Genomic DNA, 11,517 nt, shown 5'->3' with positions numbered 1-11,517 from the left:
AGCAATGAGTGATCCCGCCGAAAATTTTTTTTTCCTTTGAAACATAAACCCTCACCATGGGGGGAAAGTACCCCGTCTGGAAAACAATTAAGAATTTTTTTATTCGGAAAGTAGTGGGAAATTTTAACCCCAAAACCCATCGCGCCAGGGGTTGTGATTTGGTTTGAGTAAAAAAAATTTCCAGGTATGCATCCGGGGGGAGCTATTGCAGGGGAAAAAAGGGACAATAAGGGCAATTTTGGATTTAAAAAAAAAGGGGTTTCCCCAACCCCCAAAAATTATGGGGAGGGACTAAAACCAAACCGACTAAAAAAGGGGAAAAGAGGGGTTTTGTTGGGGAAGTGTCTGCCTCTCTCCCAGAAAAAATGAAACATTTAAAATGCAGCTTTGGGGGCCCCCCCCCCCGGAGGCACAGGAAAACCACCCGGGAAAAATCCCTGCTCATTTTTTTAACCCAGTCAGTGGGGTTGATCTCGGGAAAAAATTCCCCCACAAGGGCTCCTGGCCCTGATGGCACCCCTGGCCTTTGTTTCCCAAGGTTTTGTGCATTTCAGCGGGCAAAAATTTCCCACAGACTTTTTCAATAGGTTTACTGCCCCGTCGGTATTCCCCAATTTTTTTAAAGAGTCCATAAATTGCCCCGCCCCCAAAAAGGGAAAAACCCATCGGCTCAATGCCCCGCCCAGTTGCACTCACCTCCATCATCATGAAGGCTTTGAGCGGTTAGTCAAAACTTTTTTAACCCCCTCCCCCCCTACCCCCGGGGCCCCCCTGCTGTTTGCCAAAGGGGGGCAAACAGGTCCACGGTTAATCCCAAATCCCCCTCACCCCCCCAAAATGCCCCCCCCACTTGGCCAAAGGGGGAAATTAAATGTGAAATGCGGGGTTCTTTTTGGACTAATTTCCTTTTCAAAAAATTGTGCCCCCCCAAACCCAAACCCTTTAAGCACAGGGACCCCCTTTGGGGGCTAAACCCAGCGCCCTCGTGATGGATCATGAGAAAGGGGGAAATTTCCACCAGTGCTTTTTTTGGGGACTTTCCCCTCCCCCCACCTTGCCCCCAACCCCGGAGCCCCCAGGGTTGGGGTGCTCAGCCCTTCCTTCCCTTCCTTTTCCCACGCTTTCCCTGCTTTTGGCCAAAAACACCCCCAAAACCCACATAAATTTTTGCTGACGAAAAACGACCGTTGGGGCCTAAACACAAAAGGGTTTAAAGGGAGACGGCGTACAGGGGAGGGTCAACCCCTGACCCCTTGGGTGCAAGGCAAAAAACCCCCCATTAAATGCCCCAAAAAACAAAGGACTGATTGGGCCTACGGGAAGGGGGCCAGAGAAAAGGCACACACCCCCATCACCACGAGGGGGGCCCTGTGGAGGAGTCAGCATTTCGGGGTTCCCTTGGGGTTTTAAACTTTCCGGGAGGGGGGGGACTTTGGACCCTAACCCCCAGGGAAAACCAAAGGGTCGAAAGGTTCTTTTTTCCTCCGCAGGTGGGGGAAGTTAAAACAGGGAAATCCCGGTACTCGGGAAACCTTTACAGATTCCCCACGAGGTACCCTGATGGCTGCATCCCCCCTTTGGGAAGGGCCCGTTGCAGCCCTAAACCCGAAGACTTTTAAAGGGGGGGAAAAAACCCTGCTCCCCCCTTTTCCCCCCAGGACGGAGCTTGCCACCCATGGGGGGAAACCCCCACCCCCCAGGGGTTGTAGGAAAAAACGGGGGTAGGATTTTAAAAGGGCCCCCCATCCCCCCAGCAACAATCTGTTCTGTCGGGTCCTCTGGCAAGGGTTTATCGCAGTTTCAAACCAAGCCCCACCAGGCCGGGGGGGACAGTTTTATACCACAGGCTATAAGCCCGGGCTGAATCCTAAAGCTCTGTGAATGTCTACTCACATCTTTTAAATGTACACACATCCCTTTTAATTTATAACTTTCGGGCCAACAATCTGTTTTTGAACACAAATCTAAATTAAAAATTCCCATTACATTGTTAACTTTAATATAAAACGTCCATACCCCCTCATTAAACAGTGAAAAAGTATTTAAATTTTTTTAATGTACCCCACATATTTTTAATTTTTCCACCTCAAATTTTAAATTGTTGTTTTTTGTAATATTTTTCTCCCCTTTTTTGATTTTTTTATTTATCTTATTTGCACAATGTATGTTAGTTGGGGGAAAAAGCATGGGATATAAATTTTCCTTGCCCAAATATAGTTGTAATTGCTGTCCCTTTTGCCCAATAAAAAAACCTTAAATTGAAACCAATTAAAAATAACGAAGACAACCCAGCTAAATATTAAAAAATTAGTTTACAAAAAAAGGAAATAAAGAAATTTTCCGGGGGAAAACACAAAATTCAGTGTTGGTGGGGTAAAAGGGGACCCCCCTTTTTGGGGAGAAAATTTAAAGGACTCCCCCTTTTTATTGGCAACAAAAAAGTAAATACTTTTTTTAAAAAATGTCCCGATGGTCAAAGGGCCATTGCCCAAAAAAAGGTTCAAAAAGTAAGGGAATATAAAATCAGCAGAAAAAGAAAACTTTAAATTGGCTTGTAAACCCAAAAATTTTAACTGACAACGTGTCATGCTTTTTTCATGATTTCAAAAACCAAAAATGTCCGGAATCCCCAACACACAGGGGCCCACCCACTTTTGGGCCCCATGGGGATGGGTTTAAAAATTATTTTTTACGGGGAAAATTGTGAAAGGGAAACCAAAAAAATAAGAAAAAAAAACAAAAAAACAAAAACTAAGATATAAAATTAATTATAGTTTAAAATTTAATGAAATTTGGAAGCACTTTTTCCCCGATTTTTTTGGGGTTTTCCCTTTTTTAAACAAAAGCCTCATATTCAGGGGAAATTTTTTTTTACAAGGTAGCTTTTTCTATTTTTTTTGGGGTTCTTACTTTTCCCAAAAAAAAAACCCCATTTTTGGGAAAACTGTACCTTGCGAAAGACAACAATTTTAAAAAACGGGCCCTCAGCATTAACATTTTGGGCTTGGGGGAGTAAACATTCTACTTTTTTGTATTTCTCAAGGGCCGTTTTCATGATTGGGGCTGGGAAAGGGTTTTTAAAAAAAAAAATAAAGCAATGACAGGTTCTTGCAAAAAGTTTGGGAAAAGGGAAAGGGGCCAAAATGGCGGGGTTTAAACCCAAACGGCCCTTAAAAATATTTTCCAACAAAGGGTTGAAAAAAAACATTTTTTGAAAAGGGCCCTATTTGTGTATTTTGCCTTTTAAATTACCCACGGGCCTTGCCAAAAAAACCTTAAATCAAAGTGGTAGGCAATTGGGTCAATTACCCCTGGGTTTTAAAAAATTTAATTTTTAAACAAACCCCATCCCTGTAAAAAAAGGGTCACAAATTCATTTTCCTAATTAAATTTGTAGCAAAATTTAGAAAAAATGTCTGTTTTTAAAGGGAAAGTTGGGTGTAGGAAACAATTTAAAATTAGTTATTTTGAAAGACTTTTAAAGTTGGGGGGTTAAAGGGCCCAATAAGCTTTTTGGGTTTAAGGTGGGAAAAAGTTTGTGTTTGCCCTTAAAAACCCCGTGACAAAATTTTAAATAAAAGGGGGAAAAAATCCCCAAACCCTCCTGTTTGTTTGGTCTTTCCCAACACCCTTTCCCCCCAGTTAAACACAAAAATTTAAAGCTACCTCCCATTTCATAGTAGTTGTGGTTAATGTGGGGCAGAAAAAAAAGGATTGCTTTTAAAAACAATCCTCCCGGGTCCCAAACCCCCAACGTATAAGAAAAAAAGGGGGCTTTAAACCCCCAAAAGGTTTTTGACGAAGAAGCATTTTTTTAAACTAAATTAACGGGGCAAATAACGCTTTAACCCAAATAGCCAAATGAGTCATTTACTGGACCCCTGGCAAAAACCCTTGAAAAGCAATGTTTTCATTCGTATTCCTGCTTTTCTTTTTTTAAAATTCTTTGGGAAAAAACCTTTTTTCCCTTTTCTTGAAAAGAAAAGAGGAAGATGTCAATCCAAATGCCCCGTGGAAATTTAGTATAAGTGAGTCAGGATATGTTTAGATTTTTTTAGCGGGAAAAAACAGGGGAAAGCTAGTTAGCATTTGATACCGCCCCCTATGAGTTTGGGATTTTGTCAAATACTTTTTCCGGTAAACCACAGCCCGGGATTGGGGCTTAAAAACCCAAACTCCTTTTAAATGTTCCAAAGTGAGGGAAGTATACACACCCATCTGGTAGAAAATAGATCCATTTTGAAACATTTGCGTTTTTTAAAGGGACAAATACGGGTCCCTTTAACGTTTACCCCTTTTCCCTTACCCCTGACCTTTTAAAACCAAGGGGTCCCATAATTACATTGGGTTTTCCCTTAATTAAAACGGTATTCCCCGAAAAACACTAAAAAAATACCAAAGGTAAGGTCAACTCCCACTAAGCTTGCCTTTTATGAGAAAAGGGTTTTCAGAAAAGGGATTTTTTGTTTTTTCACTGTGGGGTTTCCCTTGGTTGTAAAGTAAATGGAACGCGGGGGGTCAAATTTCACTCCTCTGGCTAAGGAGCATCGTCCGGTGAAAAGGGCTGAAATGGTGAGCTTTTTTTGCCCGGGGTAAAAATTTAAAAACAGGGGCGATGTTTCCCACTCCCTGTTTTTAATGTGTGATTTTTAATATTGTTGTTTTACTTTCTTAACATGTAATGCTGCATAGGCCCCTTCCAAGTAGCTTATCCCAACTAAGTGGATATACCCAAATTTTTCCACACTTCACCTAATAGGAATGGGCCCTAGATAAGATAAGTTGATATCCATTTTAAAAACCCTTTAGGCTTTGGGTTACCCGTTAAAGCGGGGTTTTTAGGGTTTCGGGAAAGAAACCCGGAAAAGGGAAAGGAACTGTATATAGGGGAAAAAAGGTTTTAGTACAACTAAAAAAAAACACAATATAAAAAAAATTTTGGAAAAAAGAAAAAACAAATTATTTTTTTGGGAAACACACCCCTACCCAAAACACTTTAATATATACTTCATTTGAAAATTTTTTTTCTCAAAAAAAATGAAGTGAAATGAGGAAATTTGAATACAAAATCTTGTATGACTAAATACAGGATTTTACAAAAAAATATAAATGTTTCGTGATAAAATGTTTATACTAATTTAGAGCAAAAAATTTTGAACAACAATAGCAAAACGCGTAATAGATTATTAAAAAACAAAAAATCATGTAAAATGGGGGGTAAAATATTTGTACTTTCAATCCCCCTACTTCATCAAGAAGAAAACCCCACAATATACATTCAAAGTGGTGCTGGGGGTTATCACAGTAACCAAAAGGAAAAACCAAGGAAAACGCCCTATTTGCAATATTAATTAAAATTACAGCTAAGGGTGTGTCACCCCTGCAAACCAAATCAATCCATAAACAAAAAAAATACATCTTTCAAAATTAGTTGAATGAAAATTGCAATAAAAGTTATTTCACCACTGGAAAACACAGGACAGGCGGGTTGCCCACAGCCAGGCCCCTCAAAAGATCGGGTCCCCGCGAAAAAATCAAGCCCCAGTCGAAGACTATGAAAAAATTGCTAAGGATGATCAGGTAAGACGGTGTTGGTGCAATACTTTTGGGCCTAACGTCCCGATTTTATCAACTATACCGGGGCCCCCTTTTCCCAAAAAGTATAAATTTTGGGCCCGTTGCTTTTTTCCCTTAGCCATGATTTTAAACATTCCCATAAGAGGGGGGGTAACACAGTTTTATCTTATTTTCTACATAAATCTGACCCAGATACCCCTTTGTCTCTTCCAATTCCCACCCTTACCCTGTTAGAAAGCATGCAACCATTTTGCGAGATCAATCGCTTCCAAAATGTTGTGTTTTTATTGGCCCAATGTGCCCTTTCCACAAGGTTGATAATATCTAGGGACTTTTTTTTTAAAAACCCAGTAGTGTGTTCGAAAACCCGTCAAAACACAGACCAAAAAATAACATAAAAAGAAGACACGGCAGAGCTTCTTAAAAAAATTTAAAATATAATAATAACATAAATATTGCACTAAGTGAGATATTCAATACATGTTTATATAATTTTTTACTATATCACAACATACAGAAAATAAAGTAATTCTTAAACAGAATCACAACCAAAATAAAATTGCTATATCAAAAATTGATGCAGACTGCTAAATGAAACTGAGTTTACAGGTGTTAATGGGCATGAAGTCGTACACAGGGCAAGATGAGTTAACGAAAGAGCTTTGACATTTTAAAGGGGTTATGAGAAATTGGGGGGGATTTAAAAACATTTTTTTTTTTAAAAAACTGTGAATCACCTTTCTTTATGTTTATGCTTGTTCCGCCACCCAGCAAGGGGAAGTAAAGGAATTTAAAAACCCCGAAGAAATGCATTCAGTTTTTATCAAGCAGGCCCCCGGGTGCGTTTTTTTTTCTTTGTATATAAAAAGCGCACTTTTGACAGCGATTTTTTTTTGGGTTTTGTCAAATTTCTGATTTTCTAAAAGATTTTTTTTCACAGCCTTTGAACCATTCGAGCCAAACCAAAAAACCTGGATTTTACTTCTCGGGCCCCGGGTTGTTTGGTGACTCTGTGGGTGATTTTCCCATGACAAGTTTGGGGCTTATAATGGAAAATGTTTTGGATGATTAAAAGCTGAAATACACAAAATTTCAATATTTTTTAGTCCATGTACACCCCCGAAAATAAATACAGGATGACAGTCAAAAATTTTGCAAATCTAAACATGTTTCCTTTTAATTTAAGGGGGTTAGGTTGTGTTGTGGGGGAAATCATTCATTTTAAGTTTTTTTTTGTTAAAAAATTTTCTCGACAAATTAAAAACCAAAATTAAAAAATTTTTACCAGCTTTTTTAAAAATTTTCCCAAAACCTTAATGTAAAATTTTTTTTTATTCTTTGTCTAAAAACGCAAAAACCGTTGGAAATTTAAATAAATCAAATAGGTTTTGGGGTTTGGGGTAAAAATGTATAGGGGTAAAAGAATTTTTTGAAAAAACCCTAATAATACCAAAAATGGTAAATACTCAATTTATCAATAATTCCATCAAAAGGATATATTTTCATTTGTTTTGCTTTAGACCCCTGTAAAAACTTAGTTTGTAAGTTTTGCATGGGAAGAGGAATTAATTTGTGCTTGATGCAGTATTTCCCATTGTCTCTTTTTTTTGGAATAAAACCCAAAAAGTAATAATACATTTTAATTAATACAAAAAGTATCGACTTTATAGTGTTTTTAGCGAGTTAAGTCAGCCTAATATCTTTACAATTGTAATCCGGGTTTACAAATACATTTAATCCAAAAATTAAACACTGTAAGAAAATTTAAAAACCTTGAAATTGCTTAAGCGATGGGAAAAGGAGTCAGGGAAAGAATTTGGGAATAAACAGAAAAGAGAATTTTAAGGAAAGGGGGGAAAGGAGCGATAAAAACAATACTTTAAAAATAAATTTAAAAACAATTACAAAAGGGGAAAAATTAACAGCCTAAGGATGCAGATGGGGATGAGCTTTTGTAAAATTGGCCCAAAAAATCTCATCTCTTTTCTGGGAAAATTTAAAGTTTTTGTATGCATGGCCTTGTGGAAAAAATAATAAACCAAAAATAAATCCAGAATAGTGTTTTAGCAAAAATTTCTGCTCATAATGACTGTTTTTAAGTTATTCCCCCAAGTATTTACACTTTTTTATTGACCCCCGGCTAATTGATGCTACTCTTTTCCCCCTTTTTTTTACCCCCCAATTTTTCCAAGTAAAAAAGTAAAAATTTACCTTGTTTTTTTTTCTGTTGTTTTAGTTTAATAATGGGCCAAAGCCCTTTGGCGATAAAAAAAAATATTTTTCCCTTTGCACCGTTCTTTTTTTCATCCCCCAAAGTGGGGGGGGCCTTAATTTTGACTGGGTGGATGTAACGCTGCTTTCATCCCTTGGTGAGTTATTTACTTTTTTTTCGGGGTCAAAGGCATGCACTTTTTTATTTAAAAGGGGCAACAAAATTTAACATTTTTAAGAGCATAGTTAAAAACATTTGCGATACTAGGTAAAAAAGTTTGTGTTTAGGGAAAACCCCTGAATCTAAAGTTACTTTCTAGAGGGGTTTTTTGCCAAGACATTTTTGAAAAAAAAACATGGATGATTTTCCTAAAAGATTTCCCTTGCCTTTTTCCAAATAGATTTTTTTTTCCACAAGAAAATGTCTTAACGTATAGAAAGGAGTAGATACATCTGAAAAAAATGGCACCTAAAGGAAACTGGGGCTTGCTTAGCAAAAAGCCCTTTTCTTTGTCTCCCTTTGGGGTTTGGTCATGGGTTTTTCTGAGGCCCTGACCCAGTCAGCAAAACACAGCGTGACCTTTTTCCCCCGTCCTTTTGAACATAAACACAAACCTGAGCTTATGTTCACACATGAGAAGGGAATTGACTTTTTTGCGTTAAAAAAATTTGGGGCATTGCGTTATAAGTTGGGTTTAGTGGACTGATATCATCGGTCCGCCCTTTTGGGCCCCGGTGGAAAAAGGGAAATCCATTGTAAACCCGGCTTTAGAGGCGCAAACCTAATATTTTGCAGGCCCCCTCCGGCTGGCAAACACTTCACCCTCTGAGGCACTGATGCAAATATATTTTCCCTTCAGTGAACTCCAACTGCCCCCAAAGGGAGCCCAGCACCAATGTGTAATACAACGACCATGCCTTGCTTTTTTGGGGTTCTACAAAGAGAGTGAGTGGCTGTGTTTTCTACAAATCTCTGTCCTTACCTTAATAATAATAACTTAAACTTATATAGCGCCTTTCATGGTACCCAAGGTCGCTTTACAAATAGGGAGGGGAAAAGGGGAGTGGGGGTTAGGGATCAAAGGACTTAGTGCAGAGAAATGTTTTGAGGTGCTTTTTGAACATTGGCAGGGATTTGGCAGAGCGGACGTGGAGTGGTAGACTGTTCCAGAGTGTGGGAGCATTGGCAGAGAAGGCCCTGTCCCCAAAAGTTCGCAATCTGGTGCGGGGAGTGGCCAGCAGGTCCTTGTCAGAGGATTGCAGGGAATGTGACTGAGTGTAGGGGTGGAGGAGATCTGTGAGGTATTGTGGTGAGAGTCCATGGAGAGATTTGTAGGTGAGCAGGAGGATCTTGTAGGTGATGCGTGACTTGACTAGCAACCAGTGGAGCTGTTGGAGGATGGGAGTGATATGCTGCCAGGGCTTTGTGTGGGTTAGAACCCTGGCAGCTGAGTTCTGGACGTACTGGAATCTGCTAAGGGCCTTGGTGGCAGTCCAGACAGGACACCATTGCAGTAGTCCAGACGGGAGGTGATGAAGGCATGGATGAGTGTGTCTGTGACTGAATGCGTGAGTGAAGGCCGGAGTCGTGAGATGTTTCTGAGGTGGTAGAAGGCAGACTTGGTGATGTTGTTGATGTGGGACCGGAAGGAGAGAGTGGAGTCCAGGATGACCTTAGTGTACAAAGCATGTCAGCTGAGGTTTAAAAATGGTTCAGAACTCCCAGATTAACAAACAAGTTTCAATAGCTACTAGCTTTCTCCTGCAAACTCTTTAAAGAATGACTCCTGGCTTTTCCAGAGCTTGTGGCAGACCTAAACCCAGGGGTGGGCATTGGGTTTTTCCGATATAATAGGTTGTGCACTCTCATAAGTTTATTGAGCTTGCTGATCAATAATAAGCATATCTCCCTATATATATATTTAAATATGTGCGTCTGGAACTTCACTGATCTGAAAACAACATAGTTACAGACATATATTCTCATTTAACTGATTAAGCATCCCATGAGGGCTGCAGAGTAAGAAATGAAACAGCTTTTTTTATGGATTCTTCTAACATATTTTCATTTTATTTTTCCTCCTAGAGACATAACCATTGGCATACAGTTACTGGTCATTAGCAAATCCCCATATTAGTCAATGCAGAACAGTTAAGGATATGGACTTTTTTAAAGACGAGTGCCATTGTTCATCAGAGATATGAGTATTGCATCATCTATAAGAATGCAGAACACAATGCTCTTATGAATGTACTTACTTTACTTCAGTTTCCATACTTTCATAAACCTGTGATATACCAAAACAGGAACAATTTCAAAAAGACAAAACTACGAGCTGAAATAGGCTTAAAGTTGGCAGCAGTATTTAGTTCTTGATTATGTTACTCTCAGTGTTAATGGACTGATGCAGCCGGTCGGACATTCAGGAGTGGGATATATACCAACTCATTTTATATAATAGAACAAAACGTGAAAAACTCTTATGCTTGTGTTAACCCTAGACTTTAATCCAGACTTCTACTGTCACGACAAACACGTTCAAATAACCGTTGACTGAGGTTTTATGACTTATTCCTGCACCACTCTATGGAGCAGAATGTTACCTTAGCCCTGATCGAACTGATCTACATTCAGAAAAACAAACATTTGGAAAGTTGCTAATCTGTCATCTTGTGCTATGACAGCTCTGACAAAATTGGTTTATCTTTGCTTAATACTACTGCAGTAAAACAGATTATTCCGCCGACAGGTGACTTGCTAGATCAACTAATGCATAGCTAATCCTGTCAGATAAGATAATGTTTTACCATAATGACTGTTTGCACACAAAAAAGATACAAAGAAAATATCTTAGTGCAATGACAAACAACCAAAGTCAAAAATGTTTCTTTCAGATGGTGATAAAAAAGAACACCAGTTGTGTTCAAATGGTGACATCAATTGGCTTAATCATGATTTAAATTGGTTGGATATTTTCTTTGTTGGATCAAGTTTGACCTATAATTTGAATTTCCTCAAATGCAATTCTAACGCTCAGCTATCTTTGATAAAAGATCACTTTCATAATAAAACTGTAACATGGAAGAAAATGTTAATGATTATAACTGCATAAAATAGATTTCCTTTGATTGAACTAATTGGTGTATTTTAGAACCTTTTTAAGCTTTGCTAAGTATAACAAAAGTAATTTAATCATTGATCTCAGGGTGATGTAACTAGGATTTAATGTCGAGGGAAATATAATGGTGCTATTGACATTTATTCTCTATATTTAGCACTGGTACTGAATAATTGAATGTAAATGTATACACACACCAATATCTTCCTTCATTTCTCTCTCTCCTTGGCGTAGCAGTGTAGAGAAAATGTACAAAGTATCAGCAGTGCCAAGCATATCAATGTGTTTTTAATAAATTATGAACCAGATGTAGAGAGATAGCGACAGAACAGGCCTGTGTTTCTCACTGTGTGGCTGAGCTTTTACTTCACACAAATATAAAACAAATGTATGTAAGAAATAAGAAATGACTAATGTTTCCCCAACCAAATGTTCATGAATAAGTGCGGAACAGTCTTTGACATCCAGAGACATTTTCAGATCAGATAAATAAGATTCATCTCACCTTAGAATTGTCTTTCTTCCAGTCATGTTCAGGCTAGTGACTGCAATGATGGCCCAATGGTAATGTTTAAATTCCTTATTTCAGATCATTGGTGCTTTCAGTAAT

This window comes from Eleginops maclovinus, chromosome 23, assembly GCF_036324505.1.
Source record: "Eleginops maclovinus isolate JMC-PN-2008 ecotype Puerto Natales chromosome 23, JC_Emac_rtc_rv5, whole genome shotgun sequence".
Taxonomy (NCBI): domain Eukaryota; kingdom Metazoa; phylum Chordata; class Actinopteri; order Perciformes; family Eleginopidae; genus Eleginops; species Eleginops maclovinus.
This window is presented reverse-complemented; position numbering follows the sequence as displayed.